A 14,287-nucleotide genomic window follows, 5' to 3' on the forward strand; every position below is an offset into this window, starting at 1 on the left:
ATTGCCGTTTAAAGCCAGTCGTGTCTCTGGATATTTAGTGTAAATTTAAAACGCCATAATATAATAGCTTGGCACATTCCTGGTTTATCAAGGAAGTTCTAAAATCAGTACTGCCACCATGGCCAAAGCTAAGACAGATATGTAAGTAAGTATCAAGAATTTTACTCGCCTGTAATTCGTGCAAAAATACGTTTTCCAAAGACTTATTCGTTCCCTTTGGAATCTTAAGCAGTCTGGACTGAACGTAATCGAACTAAAGTCGGTACACTTCAAAAATACACTCAGTTAATCTTTAAACTGAGAGCTAAAAATATTTTTCACTACAGTTGAAAGTCTGTTATGCTTAAAAACAATACGCGTGCTAATTTTTCATTTTGTTTGTTTTATGTTTGTGTGAAATACACAGGCCTACATTCATAAAACATATCTTTGTATCTATCTATTGCTATATCTATTGCTGTATCGTCTACAAATACAGTGGGGATAATGAGTCGTGAGTTCTAACTCAAAGTATTGAAAGGGGTCACAGCTGAAAATAATGTTTTGCTTTCGTCCCGTGTTTGAGGTTCCTTATCCTCCCGGGCTATGTATATAAACACAATTATGAAAACATCAAGCATTTAAACTATTTAGAAAGGGGTGGTTTTTTATACAAATTATCAAACATACATGCCATATACTGACAGCCCAGTTATCCCATTCAGAGATAGCAGTTTCGTCCTAGTTTGGACTCATCAGTCTGGAATAGGAAATAATCGAGCTAAGAGACCTTCTGAGAGTCGACGTGCGAGATTTTAATACAATTAATTAATGAAAAACTAAATTTGAAACAAATGTTTTATCAGTTTTGCAAAAATATTAATTTAAGATTCGTGCGAAAATAAAACTAGTGCTAAAGAAAATTCATTAAGTATACAGAAAAATAAAGATTGAAGAGATTATTAATGAAACATACTGTACATAAATACGTTGTTAAATATACCTAAATTCTAACCTTTCTGGGGTTTAAAAAAATATTGACGTTTTTACAGATGCCCGAATACATTAAAAGGAAACAAAAAATGTTTATTCAGAGAACTGCTTTAAATGGTTTTCAAGTCTTAAAAGGACATTTTTAAAAAAATAAGTAAGGGGGAAAAAACGGAAAAGGGCAGAAAAATGCTAAGAAAACATGACATAAATCATGGTTGTTACCACCCCTTTCACAATTTTATGCAAATGTTCTAAGTTCAGTTCTTTTAACCTTAGAAAGAAGAAAAAAAAATCCTCAGTCTTTTTTGCGTTAAGATGAAAGCTCATGATTAATGAATTACAGACGCTGAAATGTGAAATTTTGTCTATACGTGTCTGGAAAAAACATTAAAGAAGAAACTTATATCGTATAAGATGAATGTTAGCTTTAAATATTTATTTCCGAGCAAAGTATTTGTTAGCGAGGTGAACAGTTTTTAGTTTTTAGAAGATATTTTCTATGAAATTTGATTTTTTGCTGATTAAACAAGCAGATATAACGTTTCGTACTTTGAGGAATTTTAAAATAAATGCTTTTGATCAAACTGTCATACATGCTTGGCCTCGTGTAAAAGAAGGATAAAACATAAAAATGAAATAAATCCATGAAACTTGCTCAGGATACATGGATGTTTATTAGTTGCTGGCAAAAAAAAAAAAAAATGTCGTTATAGCGTTATAGATTAGAGATGACTTTAAAAACGAAGCAAAACAAAAAACAATATCCAGCTATAGAAATCGGATAATATTCGCCGTTTTCAAAACAAGTCTAAAATTTCAAAAAAAAAGAAAAGAAAAAAGAAAAAAAAGATAAATTGAGGGGTTTTTTTGTGATTATTTTATACTTTTGCTTCAATGTCTTTTTAAATGACACAGGTTAAAAAAATAAATTGCATCGTGTGATACTTGTTAAAAAAAAAAGAAAAAAAAAACGCAAAATTCCGGATTTAAAATCTTTAGATTTTACAAATTTATTAATGTTTCCGAATAATAATGTTTTCTTTTCTTTTCTTTTAGCTTTCGTAAGTTATGAAATACATTTAAGTCAACTTTTAAGGATCCACAATGACGTTAATGTAGATATAGTTCTACAGAGTTTCCTGCTGTTTAAAAAAAAAGTGGATAATTGAGTTTTACCCTATGTAATAGAAACTCGAAAAATAAACAAAATTTCTATTTTCGAGCAGTTATAAAGCGAAAAAATTATGATTGCTTAGTAAAGTACTAAAACAAATAATTCAAATCGAAAGACATTTTTAATTGCTTAACACGCTTAAATATTTCTTTAAAAATGAACAATTTCAACGTTTCTTTATGTGATATTTTTCTCCCAAGTTTTTCTTAGGTGAGTTTTTTTCCCCTTAGTACTGTACGTCATAAACGTTGCAAAAGACATTACTGCATAAGAAAAATAGTTATCTTCGATTGCTGAATTAGAGGGCAATATTGAAAAGGTATCATACAATAGCGCAAAGTCTTCATTTCCTTAAAAACGAGCCTTTTCAAACAGTGTTTACTAATTTTAAAAGTAACACTCTAATGCTTTTTCATGTTTCATTTTTTTCTACTTAAAATGTCGGTCAAACTAGTTGTATGAATAAAGCCGTTAAGGTCGAAAAATAAGTTTAGCAATAAGTCTGAAATATGTTTAGTACATGAATCTATCGTTTTAACCCGTTCAAGTAATCTGCAGGGTGATACTTTTTTTGATCACTCTCATATAATTTGTCTGGATTTTAATGTTGTTCTTATTTATCTGTACTTCGTTTTCAATCCTCATATGCCGCTGGAGGTTCCTAGCATATTGCCACGGCAGATTTGTAGTTGCAGCATTCTTAGTGTAGGATCGACTTGCCCATTAATATACTCGTCCATTAAACATTTCAGCTGCATTTCGTCTACCATAAGGTCTTTAATGGCTGGAATTTCCCTTTTGAAAGAGTATCTTTTATTAATAAAACTAGTTTTCAACTTTTTTTTTTGTTTAAATCTGGTTCCCTTTTTAAAAACTAATTTTCCTCTGAAAGGAAATGGATATTTACTCAACAACTACCATTTTTTTTATGGTTTCTAACAGATGCTATACACGTAAGTTGGAGAATTATAAGTGCGATGAATGTTCGATTCCCCCCTTTACTGCCGTAGGTACAGTCATAGAAAAAAAACAACGAAACGCTTTTAATTATTCAGCCATTACACATGCTAGAAAGGAAAGAAGAAAGTCATACGACAGGGTTTAAAGTCTTCTTTGAAACTACGTAGGTAAAATTTTGATAAGGGACCATATACAAAGCAAAATGAGCATCAACTATTGATTTTCAAATGGGAACCCATATCTTTTCTTACATGATTATGTTTAGACAGCAAAATACAGCCAGGGTACGAAATTTCACTGCATTCCGTGCAGTAGAACAGGAGTTATTAACGAAAAACGTTTTAGGGACCGTCACTACATTGAAAATGCTTCTTTCAAGGTCACGGCTTATCAAGTAACGGCATGTAAACAAAGAAAAGATCGATATTATCTAGCTCAATTCAAGAGTTTTTGAAGTTCCCTTTTTTTCCGTAATTCGATACTTTTTGGCCGTTAATGTTGCGCCAAAAAGCGATTTACGGTCGAAAACTTTTTTTTTTTTTGAAAAAAAGTTAAAATGTTTACTGATTTTTGTCTATCTGGATTAACCTAAGAAGGACGGATGGGGTTTGACTGGTCCATCGTATAGATCGTTGTTTAGTAAATCTAATAATGGCAAATTAAAAGCAATGGAACTTTTTGCCTTTTCTATTATGCACCTATTGGATTGCTTATATAATCATTCAGCAAATTAGCCTTATACAAATGCAAATATCCAACCTTATACCAAGAATCATGATGTGAATATGTTTAATAAATGTATTGCACCTATGTTACAGGTTTTTTTCGAATGAATAGAAAGTCTTTTGATGTAAAATGGAATTGCGCGTTTTTAATTTCGCAGAACATCGGCAAAAGTTTGGGCCATCGCACACAAAAATATAAAAAATATACCGCACAACGTGGGAAGACGCAGCATTAAATAGATTGGAGACACGAGCGAAGCAAGGTCCGTTTATTCCGTGAAAATTTGCTCTAAATACGTAAAATGAACGAAGTATCAATCTAAAAAATAAAACACAAACAGGAGAATACCCTTTAATGCGCAAACCGTTCACACTCGAACTTTATTTGGGAAAAATTTGTTTATTTGAATTAACACAGTGGACAAACACAGTTATTGTTCTAGCGGCTTTTTGGTAATCAAAAAAAGATAATTTGTTTCAAATCCAAATTTGATGCGGACAATCATAATGCGTGCTATTACTCAAAAAGCATAACACAATTGGCAGTTTTAGTTAAACATGTAATGACTCTTAAAAGCAATTTAGGAAAGTTATTTCCCAATGCTGTTCCTGGCAACGAGATTCGAGATGGTCCATCCCGAAATTTAAAAAGAGAAATGTTATTTTAGCTTAAACACGGTATACGGAAATCAGACTTCTTCTCATTTCTCTGATTTTATAACTTTGCACTTGCAAACAAAGCTTAACATTATTTTATTTTGTTTCGCGCACTATATACCTGCAAACGAACATCTTCTATAGTATCAGGCATTCGGCTCGCGCACCTATTGCAACACTACACGCAGCACACCCGACAGGCAAGTTGGTCTTTCCAGAGGCTACAATTTCGTCCTTGCTGTGGATTTCGCAGACTGGAATCGGAATTAATCGCGCGGGATGCAGAAGTCACCTCATTGAAGCTGAGAGCGCGAATTAACTGGTAGGTAAAGTAAATTTTTCTGTTGTATGTTTACGGTATCTCTCTGGTGAGATAAATTTTCTTCATCCACCAGTTTTTAGGCACTCTCAGCTTCAATGACATGACACCTGCTTCATTGTTCGGGTAAACCTAGTTCAGGGCTGTTGTGCTCACTATTAGGACTCACTACAGCCATTGAATGGTTAACCTAGAGCCCCTTGAAAAAGACAGGCTGACTTATCCGACGTTTTGGTTCCAAGACAGAATTGGATCCAACCTCGTTTCTAGTATTTATAAATACGTCATAATATTCGCTGGTTGCTAAGTCGTAAAATAATTGATGATAAGTTGAGTAAAATGTCACTTTAGGTAAATCTTGAAAGATAACTTCGTTTACAAATTCAGCTAAAATGTATCGGGAAATGTTTACGGTAATAAACCTCATTTTCATACCTTATTTGTTTTTAATTTGTATTAATTAAATTGTATTCATCCACAGAATAAAATAATCAAACATCAATCGGGCAACACACCTAAAGTTTGGACACCAGTTTTCTGCAATGAGGCTTTTGTACAAATGTTTATTTTTTTCGCCCGATAATTTTGGAACCAAAATGTCGGATAAGTCAGCTCCCCTTATATAGGAGCCTTAGGTTAGCCAAACCGCAGTTATAACGCAGTGAAGATGAGACCCGTTGGTTGCTAAAAGAATGAGATCAGACAGTAGAATTATAGTGCCAGAGAGTGTCATAAAGGTGGAGCCGAATATTCAAATATTGGATTCTGAAAAACATACATTTATATAATAACATAGGCATCTAGTAATTGGTAACAATAATTTATTATAACTCTTTTTTTTTGTCGATATTTTTCCATGTTATTCAAAAAAGAAAATAATTTGAAATTTTATCTTTGTCTTGCGAGAATGATTTTAATGTGAAATGCACGGACAATGACCGAGAAAGTAAATACAAAAATAAGTATTTAAATTATAATTAAGAATAGACAAGAACTCAACTTAATCTAACACACAAATTAATGTTTTGTTAAATCTTTGGCGAAGTCAAAAAAAAAAAAAAAAAAAAAAAAAAAAAAATCACAATTAGCCACAACTACTACTTTTGTGCAGAATACGACTCAAAGCACGCGGCCCACTCCTGCGACTGACATTTCCTCTCCTAGATCTTAACACATTGAAAATTATTCAAACACTTTAGAAAAAAAAAACCCTAAAAACCAGTAAACTTAGAGAAAGAGCAAATATTACCTATATACCTTTACCATCTGGATACTGTTAAAGGCAAAACTTCACACTGTCGGCTATTTTTCGAGTGATTTTTCCTGATTTAGACAAAGCTATAATTTTTCTTTTTTGCAAATTATCACCGGGAAGAACCATTAATTCTACACTGTCTATTGCAACATGACTAGCAAGACAATGAGGTTTTATTGTATTTTTCTGTGAAAAAGTTGCGTGTTAATTTTTTTTCTGAGTTATTGTTTTACAAAAGGCAATGGCTAAACGCAGAAAGAAAAAAAAATTATAACATTAATTTGAATTTCTACATCTTGAATTCAAATTATGTTTTTCGCAATCACGAGTGGTGTATGTAGGCATGTGTGTTTGTGTGTGTGTGTGGGGGGGTTGTGTGTACCGGGTATGTGTGTTTGTGTCTGTGTGCTGGCAGGAATGTGTGGGTAGTTGTGTGTATGTGTGTGTATGTATGCGTATGTGTATTTCGGCATATGTGTTTGTGTCTGTGTGCAGGCATGAATGTGTGGGTAGTTGTGTGTATGTGTGTGTATGTATGCGTGTGTGTTTGTGTGTGTATGTGTTTGTGTGTATGTGTTTGTGTGTGTAGGTGTATGTTTGTGTAGGTGTATGTGTGTAGGTGTATGTGTGCGTATGTGTGTGTGTATGTGCGCGTGTGTGTGTGTAGTTGTGTATGTATGCGCGTGTGTGTAGGACATGGATGCAACCTGGAGACGGCTTTCGCTATAGGAGCAGCAGCGTGAGGAGCCCGCCTGTCCACGGTGATGGTGCAGAGGGTGGTGGTGGGAAAATAAAATGATAGGACATCAAAAACAGTCAAATGAAAGCAAAAAGCAATCGTGATTGCTCAAAAAACAGAAGTATTTTAAGTGTAGCTTTAAATTTAAAAAGTTCTATAAAATATTCTTTTATTAGACAATGAAGTAGTGTTTCGTATTATTTACACATTGACGTTTTAGCGATATCCACAAAAAACTGACGGTTGCAATATTGTGTTGTTCTTCTGCAGAGACAGCGAATAAATTTATGCATTTAAAACTCCAATGTAGTAATGTAGAAAAACCACGTTATAATTGGTTTGCTTATTTTGTTGAACAATTTTTTTCTTTTTTTACGAAGAAACCAACTTTCATAATTTCTGTTTTAAAAAAGTATACGGTCCCTTAAAGTTGGAAAAAAAATGAACTTTTAAGCATAGCGCAAAAACTACTGAATATTTTGATCTCGAATTTTGGATTCCCACATAAAAACTCTTCTAGATTGTTTTTGTGTTAAAATTTGATATATGTTTCAAATCATATTTTTTTCAAAAAATATTAAAATAATTCATAAAAAAATTAAAATTACATTTTAGGTCCAAGATATGTTCAATTTTAGTTCATTCAATTATGTTTTTATTGTTGGGTCAATTCATATTTTGGTATAAAAAAACAATCTTTGCCGTGCCTTATCAAGTTTTTGTGTTATGAGTAAAAATGTCAAAATACGTTTTAACATTACGAGAGGAATTTTTCAAATCTCGATTCTGAAGTAACGGCTGGATCGAATTAAACAAAACTTTGCGTACAAAGTTAAACTAGTATGTTGTGGCCATCACGAAACTTTCTTCTATATTTTTCTTTTTTTTTCTGATCCCTCCCCATGCTTGACGAGGAAGCAATATTCCCAACAAAAACAAAATTACACTTGCAAAAACTTGACTACCATCCCAATGTCTGAATTATTGCAAAAGCAAAGCAAAGAGCGAAAATTTAAAGTTATTTTAAAAGCCTTGCTTGAATTAATTACAAATATTTTATTTGTTAACAAACATAAGATGGCAATAGTTAAAAATTTTAAATCATTGAGATAATATCATAGACTAATAATAAGAGTAGACCGAGCTTTCTCATTCTTGCTGATAAAGAAAATTGGTTCATAGATGTATCATGTGACTAGTGGAAGGGCTTGGCGAAGACTTTGGCAGCATGGTTGCTAGATGGCAGCATTATCTATAGTTTGGCACTCGACATGTATTTTAAGACAATGTGTTTTCATTAAAAAAAATTCCCGGTGCAGAGATTGAACTGTTTTTCTTTTAGTTATGCATTATTTTGACATTAGTAATAGTTTTTGATCAGTTTTCGGTAACTTTTATTTCATTTGGAGCTGTCAGCGTTGGCGTGAACGAAATGGCGTAAACGTTTTGCGTTAACGCAAAAATGTACTAATCGGTGTCTTAAATTGAAACTGTAGGTAAAAATCTTACCGTTTGCTGATTCCTCTTGGTCGCTTGCTTCTTTTATTGCTTAGAGAGTTATTGAAATTGACTAATGAAAATGCACAATACTATCTAAACGAAAAACTCACTATATTAACAAAATATTTACAACTTAAAATAACAAATTTACAAATCGGACTCCATAAAAGATCATTCTTCCGTGTTCCATCAATTACTATTTATTTTATTTCGCGCTGGCGTTGATCGTCTGCTACGATTAACGCCCGCTGTTGCTAGGATATCCACCAGTCACATGGTTTGGTTTATGAGCAGCAAAAGGGTTGCCATAGCTCGGTCTACTCTTATTATTAGTCTATGGATAATATTTCCGATCATTTCCATTCAATTAAAATCACGAGAAATACGCAGACGACAATCTATTACGATTTATCTTTCTTATTGTTGCATTAATAAAGCTATTTTTATTCAAAAAAAAAAAAAAAAAAATTAACACCTCTTGGAGCGATTGGCGTCAAAATTGAACCAAAGCCTGTTTACATATGGATTCACATATATTCCAAATTTCAACCAGAACGTAGCATTACTTCTTGAGATAGGGCACTCACAATGGAAAAAAAGAACGGGCGATTGCGCTACCCCCTTTTTAGCTGTTGACACCAAAATAAAATCAGCTCTTATACCCACTAAGGACTACTTGCCGATAAATTTTTCTTTCATTCTGTTCATTATTTCTTGAGATACAGCAGTCACAATTGACGACAAAAAACGTTCTATAACTCAACCCCCGTTTGAGTTATTGACACCAAAATTGAATCAGCACTTGTTCCTGTTAATGGCAACATATGGACCAAATTTTGTCTGATTCCGCCAGTTAGTTCCTGAGGAATAGCAAGCACGCGTAACTCAAAAAACGTCCCATTGCTCCACCCCCCTTGGAGGAATTCGCGCCAAAAACAATGGGCACAAGTTCACATAGGGGAACATATGTGTACCAAATTTCGTTCGATTTCATGCGGTAGTTTTTGCTGTAGAGCGGCCACAAAAAACTGGTCACACACAGACGTGACACACACACACACATACACACACACATACATACACACACAGAGACAGACAGACATTTTCCAAAAATAGTCGAAATGGACTCAGCACACCTCAAAACGTTCGAATCCGTCAAAATTCGAAATTCGAAAATTTGCGCGAATCCAATACTTTCTTCTATGTATTAGATATAGAAGAAAGTAAAAATGAGGCTGATCACAAATATGTGATAAAAAAAGGGGGTTATCATTGAAAATTTTAAAGTTGATGCTCGTTTTAATATGAAAACGACCCCTTAACAACAATTTTTTAACATAATTATGTAGAATTTTTTATTCATGAAACAATAACACCTTACACGTGTCTCTAGTTTCAATAGTCTTTGAATACGATCGAGTGTTTCGTTTTTTTCCTATGACTGTACCAAATAGTTTGCTTGCTCCGATTTTGAACTATCATGTTGCTCATTGGAAACACGTTTCGAACACTCTAATTCGAAAAAAGTGTTCCAGTTGCCTGAATGTGCTTAAAAATGTTCCGAATGTGCTTCGTTAAAGTGTACTGGAATGTGCTCTGAGTGTGTCTTGCCCACATTTGTTAAATTTAAACTTGGGGGCATATTTGAGGAGTACATTCGGCCACACTTGGGGAAATCATCGTTTCTTTTCGTCCAAATATAATTTCAACAACTTTCTTTAACTACCAGTCAATAGAATTTCTCAATAGAATACTACTGGAAAATTTGTCACTACGAATCGTTTTTGGTCGGTGGTTGTAAATGCCATCTGAGATAGCTGCAAGTATGTACTAAGTAAAAAAAAAAAAAAAACTGCTTGAACATCGAAAGGAATGTTAATGAAATGATGTCCCAAAAGGTGTAGTACAAAGTATTCGAAAAAGAAAAAGAATGAACGTGTGTCAGTGTTCAAAAATGACTTTAAATGCGTTTTTAAAAAAAGTTTGTTGAAGTAAAAATTGGTCTGAAAAGTGTTCTGAGAAGTGTTTCGAAAACTGTTCCGAGAAGTTTTACTTCAATGTATTCTAAAAAAGGAGAAAAGTACTATTCGTAAAAATACAATGAAATTTGGCACCCTAGCTTCTTTTAGCTTTAGACACATACAGGTTGTCCTAAAATAGACTGATTGTTTTCAAAAATTTATAACAAGAGAAGGTTAATGATCAAAAAATAATTCTTGCAGGAAATTCATGTGGTGGTCCATAAGTTTTGTTTCCCAGAGTTCCAAATTTTAGTTCTAGAGTTTTCCAATAGATGGCACTGCAGATCGTAATATGCGTCATAGTTTTTCGAAAAAGGTTTTTAATAAACAAAAGTACACAGCAATATATTCAAAATGCCTTCCACCGGCTGCAACCACATGTCACAATCGGAGTAAAAATCGGTGAATTTCAATCCTTCTTTTTTGACTTAAAGGCTTACGCTTTTATGCAGCGCCATCTATTGAAAAAAAATTCAACTGAAATGCGAAACGCAAGGGGGGGGGGGATTACGGTCCTCCACATAAATTTTCTGCGAGAATTTGTTTTCTATCATTAACCGTTTTTCTGTAATAATTTTCTGAAATCAGTCAGTTACAAGACATCCTGTATTTACATAGTAAAAAACATAGTATCCCACTTGGAAATTCACATTTTGTATTCATTTTACTATGTATATGGCTCTTATCAAAATTTAATTTACGTAATTTAGAGAATGCTTTAAACCATGTTTGATGACACATTTCTTTCTTCCCTAGCAAGTATGATACCCAAATAATTAAGAGGTTTTTTTTTTTGGGTACCATTTTATTATTGTCTTCCTAAGTTAATATTTTCGAATAAAATAATAGCTACAAAATTTAAGCAAATGTGCTGTGTAAATATAATGAATTTTAAATTGCCGTGCTCAATCAAATGTATAGTGTTACAAAGAAGAAGAGAAAAATGATCTAAGAAAAATGGTCTTAAATAAGTTTTTCTCTGTTGCGAAAGTTCTTAAATAATTAATATATTTTTAAAAACTATATGGTCTTTAAGCGAAAAATATACTTCATTTGGAGTAGTTTTCTTAACAATTTCGATTTAAATTCGATATTTCCAAGTGAAAAATTCTGAAAATGAATTGAAGTTGAGATGTTTTAAAAGAACAGTTCAAAGAAATATAAACTTGAAAGGAAATTTACGTATGGCTGTATAACGCTTAACAACTCTTAATGAATTTCACTTAATTATCAATTATTTTTCTCTTATAACTTAAAGTAATAGTTAAAATAATCAAAAGAGTTTCATAGATCTTGAGTGGAATTAAATCTCATTCTTCGTGCAATTTAAATTTGTCTTGTTTTCGTAGAATATTATTCTTTAAATTTTAAAACTCTGCAGAAAAGAATATGTAAAGTATTGTTACATTATGATTCAAATGCTAATATTAATAATATCCAGTTATTCGCTTGCTCGCAATATTTTTTCCATGACATTTAAAATATTACTTCCATTTCATTCTTTTATGCAAACTTGATTTTCATTATTATAATTTTTAAGCCATCTATTCCTCTACTTCTATTTTGACGGTTTTTTTTGTATTTTCTTTATAATCGTACACCTTGAAGGGATGAGGGAATTTTTTTTTCTCCTATTTGAGCATGACTCCACTAGATGGCGCTGGCGCTTAACAAGTCTTGACAATTTCTGAATTTTCTGTATTAAACCGATGCAACTATGACCCACTGATGCATCCACCAATCAATGTTAACGTTTCAAAGTTTGTTTATTTTTGATTGGACGTCGCCCATTTTGACTGCAAGAGGCGCTGATAGGAACCCCTGCATCCACCAATCAATGACAACGTAATTGAAACAAGGGTTCCCTCTTTGCTGCCAGGAGTTTCAGCGATTGTCACGGCCTATAAGAATTAAGTGGAGCCATGATTTGAGCTATTGTGTAAGAGAAATAATTTCACAGTTTTTGTCATTTTAACGTGCCATTAAATAGTCGTATAGTATATTACATTGTAATTGAAGTTCTTTGTTTGAAATTAAAAGAAAACAATAATGATATCTACATTTAGTAAAATATAGGATTTGAAGAAATTGTATTTGCCTACGCCGTTGCTAAAAAATCAAAACATCCATTAATAAAGCATTACGAAAAATAAAGAAAAATACTTAGAAAACTAAAACTCTTTTTCATTAACAATTTAACTTACCTTTTGTACTAATGAGTCTAAGTTCCGAAGTTCTTTCCTTTTCATATTAGTTCTCCGAGACAAGTCAATTGCACGAAAAGGAACAAACAAATCTTCCTAAGTGACGCTAATACTGCCACCTTAGTCGCCGGGCACAATTAGTGTTTACAGTGGCCCCACAACTCAAATTAGTGTTAGCACCGTGGAAATTTATCATCTGGAATTTTTCCAAAGAAAAATAGCTTGGGCCGTAAGAGCACAGTGGGGAATACACCCGATGCAAATTACCGTGGTGTAAACAAAGATTGGGAGAGAGTTTCGTGCTTTTAGTTAATTGCAGTCATTTTGTTGTATAAAAATGGAAAAGTGGTCCGGAATGTGATATTACTAAGTAGCTTTAACGCAACATAAAACCAGTTTTGCCATGTATAAAACAACAGTTATATAAATATTACTTCCATTCTGATTACTGAATATATACTCGGTATTTGGCTTACTCGACCGATTTATCGATTGCTCGGTACTACGTCAAATTTCAACTGAGTACTCGTTCAATACTTTGTAAATGTAAAAATACAAGGCATGAATGAGGACGAACACATTTTAATTCGCAAAAAGTATTCAAATACAAATTTATAGCATGCAATTATTTACTACCGCTCGATATGACTATTTGTAGAGATCTGTAGAGAAAACACTGTATGTAAAATCAATGAAAACGAAAATTTAGCTATGCATTTGTGGTTTCTGCTAATGACTTTATAACTATTTTAAAAGATGGTACTTTTTAAAAAGTAAATATGAGGCAGTGAGAAGCAAAGGGATGTAATTGGCAAAATTAAAAATTTGGAGGTAACCATTACAAATGGTAGGTGATCGTCTGCTTTGTCTTCGGGCAAGATATGGTACTAGTAGCTCTGGTAGTTGCTGCTATACAGCATGATTTAGAAAAAATTCAAAGAAAGCCTACCCAGGACCTTATCTTTAAACGAGTTTTACTCACAACTTTAAAAAACTCACTTACATCCCTTTGCTTCTCACTGCCTCATATGATAAAATTAGAGAATATGATACTTTGTATATATTTGAAAAGATTTTACTGCAAACAAAAATCATTTATGACTGAAAATTTCTAGTCTTAGAAAAAGGTACGTTATAATAGATTTTAAAATAAAGTTGGTTGGGGGAAGTGGGTCAGCATCCTAAAACTGAAATGTGGATAAAGTTTTCAAACTTTTTTCCACTGATCATATTAAATTTAACAACCGTGTTTGGTTTTGCACATATTTGGTCTTCGTGGAATTTTTTTCTAGGTCATAGCATTTAGTCAAAAAAACAAAAAAGATTTTATTTTTCAAAAAAGTGTTTTCAGGTTTGGTATTATTATTTTTTTATGATAAATAATTTTTTACGTATAGTTTAAATAAAAGTTCATACAGCAACAAGATTTTTTGCATAAACTATTATTAATAAGTTTTTAAGAGGAGGCGTGCCACTTACCTCGTACATTTTTGCTATAAGGGGTGAGTGGGTCCCCCTACTATCATGGGGATTTCAAAATCAAAAGCAACTCTGATTAAATATTTGTATAGGTGAAATACAAGACAAATATGATGATTTAGTAGGAAATGATAGTTCAGCTACAAAACTGCTAAAGCTGGTGATTATGTATTTGTGAAACATACATGAAAGAAAATTATTAAGATTTAAGTAGATCTAATGTTGGAAGTCGATGATACAAATTAAAAAATTCTGTTGAATTTGCAAGAACGAATAGAAATA

This window comes from Uloborus diversus, chromosome 8 (genome assembly GCF_026930045.1).
Source record: "Uloborus diversus isolate 005 chromosome 8, Udiv.v.3.1, whole genome shotgun sequence".
Lineage (NCBI taxonomy): Eukaryota > Metazoa > Arthropoda > Arachnida > Araneae > Uloboridae > Uloborus > Uloborus diversus.